Source organism: Lactuca serriola, chromosome 9 (genome assembly GCF_051521515.1).
Source record: "Lactuca serriola cultivar US96UC23 chromosome 9, Lser_US96UC23_V15, whole genome shotgun sequence".
In the NCBI taxonomy this organism is placed as follows: domain Eukaryota; kingdom Viridiplantae; phylum Streptophyta; class Magnoliopsida; order Asterales; family Asteraceae; genus Lactuca; species Lactuca serriola.
This window is the reverse complement of record NC_136416.1, coordinates 27,918,604-27,923,248: the sequence shown is the minus strand read 5'-3', so window position 1 is coordinate 27,923,248 and position 4,645 is coordinate 27,918,604. Positions and strand designations below refer to the sequence as shown.

The 4,645-nt window shown below is 35.6% G+C and overlaps 1 pseudogene across 1 annotated transcript; it reads right to left on the bottom strand.

Moving 5' to 3' along the window:
• Positions 1 to 1,093: 1,093 nt before the first annotated feature.
• Positions 1,094 to 3,473, bottom strand: LOC145076728 (scarecrow-like protein 30 pseudogene; annotated as a pseudogene). Its single transcript, XR_013692774.1, has 2 exons — positions 3,235 to 3,473; positions 1,094 to 3,115 (listed from the first exon to the last, which is right to left on the bottom strand). The product of XR_013692774.1 is annotated as a scarecrow-like protein 30 pseudogene (transcript).
• Positions 3,474 to 4,645: the final 1,172 nt, after the last annotated feature.

Below are 4,645 nucleotides of genomic sequence, written 5' to 3'. Positions count from 1 at the left end.
CCTAAGGAGAAAGTTTAGAGAGGGGGAGAATTTACAAATAAAGAGTACATGTGGTGGAGCTTGACAAAAAAGATGAGTAAAGTTGGTAATGAAATAATAATGAATTTTGTTTTTTCATACAAGTTTTTAGGAGTGAATAAATTTATATTTGATTGATAGGGTTGTGGTACATAACCAAATAAACCTCACATACAAGTCAGCCAACCATGTAGGCTCGGTAACCAAAGATCCTTTAAAAATTAATAAAAGTGACTTTATTGACAAATAACTTGTAAATTTAATGATCTAATGTGCAAAACAGTAGTTTAGTGACCAAATCAGATAAATGTCAATATTTTATCATGCTACATTGACATTTTCCCTATAAAAAGTCGGTGATGTGGCCAAATGCCATGTAAGCTTCATCGACATGTCACACTTCCATGTAAGCTCGTTAATTGGATAATCGTTTAAAATTAAAGAAAACGACTTATTTAAGTGACAACTTGTAAGTTAAGTGACATATTACACAAAAAATAGTTTAGTTATCAATTCATTTGAAGATTTGGATTAGATGAGTACTGTACAATAATGACATTTTCTCTGTTCCGTATGATCAAATCATTTGAAGATTTGGATTAGATGAGACTCTACACTTTTATCACACTTTACAAATATATGGTAAACATTGTTATATATTTGAAAAGAAAATTGTTTATTATTCTTTGGGTCATTCATTATATTAACAATATCACATGTTCCGATTAGAGGTAAAAGAATGTTAATACGTTGTTATTAAAGGTTCAAAATATAATGCAATTATGGATAAATATAAAATAGATCACGTATATTAATAAAAAAATATACTTATTTTATACAACTAATTTTAGATCCTAACTGCTTTCCAAATGGAACACTCTAAACGATTTTCTATCATGACTTATGAGTTAATTAGTTTCTTTGTTGTTTATATTACAAATTATTTTTCAACTTGGCAAGAGGTAAGTTACAGAAATGATGATTGTACATGAAGGACGATAGTTGTCCTGTATTATTTTGTATATTTAGATACTAAAAACAACATAACTTGCTATATTATTATGGTATACTTAGATAATAAAAACAACATAACTTATTTAATTAAAGTGAAAGAAAGATTTGAACTCAAAATCTCTAAGGTATAATGATGTATCATCTAAAAGACGAGTCCAAATAAATCTCCATCAAACGGCTATGTTATCTTCCATGAGGAAATAGCATAGATCACCCTCCCCTTCCACCCTTGCACCATCCAATGTCCATCATCATCCACCATGAAATCCTTATGAAACCCAATTTTCACCTTCGCCCTTACCTCCTTCATTATGTCTCGGTTCATCGGCATCGCCACAAACCCTGCCCTCTCATTCCTAGTTTGCCACTGCTTATACGTCTCCGGCCTCTCAATCCTCTTTGTTCCTTCACATGCTATCACATTAATCAGTTCCCGACCAATCACCTCCTTCTCAAACAATAACCTCTCCTCGTCTTCACGATGCAATGCTGCCTCAAACATATCGAATAGCACCGAGAAGTTGAAGTAAGCCTCACGGAATCGTGTCAAAAAGAATGGGGTGTTGTAGTTCCCATTCACAACCCCGTGGAGGAACATATGTGGCTTGATAGTCCTTATCAACTTCAAGACTGACTCCCGTGGACACTCCATTGCTCCAAGTACGGTCTCATCGGGTACATTCCTTAATCGATACAAGCAATTAACCACGAGAACCTCGTCCTTGTTGATTTTGAGATCTTCGATTGTAACACTATCCCATTGTTTTGCTATCGCGTGATACTCAAATGGGACGTTGAATCTTTTGCAGTATTCAGCTAGGCGATTTCCTGTCTCTTCAACTCTTTCAGCCGGACGAAAGCCTGACTGAGGAAAATCAATTCCTGTAATCCTAATACTTGGGGGCCCACCGGGCCTTGCTGAAAGGCCCTGAATGAGACAGGGCCATTGGAAACCATATAGGATCCCAAAATCGATGATGTGAAGCTTTGGGGAACCTCTCGCGAGGTTTCCAATCATTTTGTTGGCATAGATATTAGACATTTTCTTGAAAGGGCAAGTCGAGACGTAAACCTGATAAGCTTTAACAATATCGGAAGCGGTGATCTTACTTGAGGCTAAATTTGCATAGAGATCCATTCCGGTGCCTAAAAAACGGGCCTCAAGGGCGTCAGCAAAGTAATGTGCCATTCTCTCCTCAGAATCTCCACGAGGAGAGGAGTGATTACGTATCTTCTTGAGAAATGTTTCTACCCTTGGTGTGTTGTTTGATGAAACGGCTTGTGCGCATTGAGTGAGTAGACTCTTCAAGTCAACGATCTCTTTGTTGGGATCATTTCTCTTTCTTCTTTGTTTTCCTTTGATTAATGGATTCGCAGGGTTGTCAAAGGGACAACAAGCGAGCTCATCATGCAATCCGACTTCCTTTGAGCCAGGACAAAGTAGGAGCTTGTCGATCTTGGCTGTGATTTCAGTATCCATTAGCTCTTCCTCACGACGACCACCCGCTAAGTGCTTGTTACTCCTGTGTTGCTCAAAACCACCACATTCCGAAGGTTGCCGGTTCTTCTTTCCCCTCAGAGAAACCCCTGTCGGATTTCCAACAAAATGGCTTCCCGGACATTGATTCGAAGACAAATTGAGATCCAATGCTTCAATGCTGGAAGGAAAAGTAGGCTGTTTCTGGGCAATAACATCATAGAACGATTTCTCGGTAGCTTGGAGAGCAGAACAATCATGGTACATGGATGATTTGTTGATCAGGTCATCTTCTTCCCCCATGAGCATATCGTTAATGTAATCCAGAACAGCATCAAAGTAGTCGTGTGGAACCGTCGGGTCATTGCACTCAGTGCAGCCACAAGAACACCACCCTTTCTTCTCCGGTGGCGGGGTTTTGTGGCGCACCGTTTGACTGTACACCAGCTGAGGGGTTTCGAGCTGTCGGTCTCCGGGAGAGATAGTTTTCCTCAACATGTTATCAACTGGGGTTGGGCATTGAAGCTGGAGGAGGGTGTTCATCGCTGCTGGCTAATGGTGATATGATGGTGGTGGGTGGACTGTGGAGGTGGTGATGGTGATGGACTAAAGATGAAGTCAGTTTAATTATATAGAATCCGAAAACCGACATAATGCAGAAGAATGGAAAACAATGTGGATTGAATAATTTTATTAATCAGGAGAGAGATTGTGGATCATGTTACCTAACAAACTGGCAGAGGGATGATGCATTTGGGAGAAACAAGGAGGACGAAGAGATCAATGGCGGTAGTGGACTGGTGGGGACCGTCATATATTAGATGCATGCGGACTAGCTCCGTCAGAATCGTGGGTGACGCAACGGTTAATAACCACCGTTCATCACCGGCAAGTGAAGGGCGGCAGTCTGCGTTGGTTAGGTTATTTTTAGGAGGATCCTAGGATGGCTTTGAGTTTCTAGTGATATTCAATTCAATCGTTGCAGAATAAAAAAATAATCCGTTAATTTTTTATAAGGCATGTCAAGTTTAAAGTGATTCCTTTTCTGACATGATGCCGTTTTCAACAAAGGTGCATTTATTTTAGCGGAATCTTATTTGATCCCATCATTGGAGGAGGTTTATTTACCTATATCCCAAAAATAATCAAATTAAATATTTTATATAAATAAATTAAATCCTATTTAGATCAAAAATATTAAACTTTTCTCCGAATACCATAACTTTCGCAGGTCAACCTCGTTTTTGCATTTCCCATATTACAAAAATGTGTGGTCCTGCAAAATATATATATATATATATATATATATATATATATATATATATATATATATATATATATATACTAGTTATTTACCCGCTATAAGCGACGAATGTGAATAATTTCTTTCAGGAATTTGTTTTCTTTGGATGAATAATGATTAGATTCAGTTCAACAATTATTTTGTTCTATGAAATATGTTATATTAAATTAAAACGAAATATATTGACAAATGCAACATAAGTTTCAATTCAACGATTTATTTTTGTTCCAATGCATAATGGATTCTTTAATTCTTATGCATTCTTTAATTCTTTAATGTATTTGTTAATTTTCAAAGTAACATATGCTAATAATAATAAATAATATAATAGTAAACTATAAGCTATAATAAAGAAAACGCACAACGTATTATTCTTTTTCGCAACATGATTATGTCGTTACAAATAGTAGAAATATACGGCTCATAATTACATCGTACAAATAGTAGAAATATAAAGCTCATATATTTCATTATAAAGATTAATATCAAAATTAATGGTTTTCAAAGCTTTCTTTTCGCCCTAATATACGTGAAACAACAACCATTAAGTAAATTTTAACTTTTAAGTATGAGACAAACACAAATAAAAGTTTTATCTTTAGCCCATATAATATACTACTTTTAAGCCACTTTTAAGCTCGCTTGCATATTTATATTTAATGAAATCCAACTTCCTAATAAATAATGCATTTTATTTAATCGTCTATTTTGATTTGAATCTGAAATAGTTTAATCATTTATTAGTTTATATCCATTATGATTTTAAATTTATTTACATCTTTCAGAAAGCTTTTTAAAAAAATAAATGAATTTGAAAATTACAATCTTCGTTA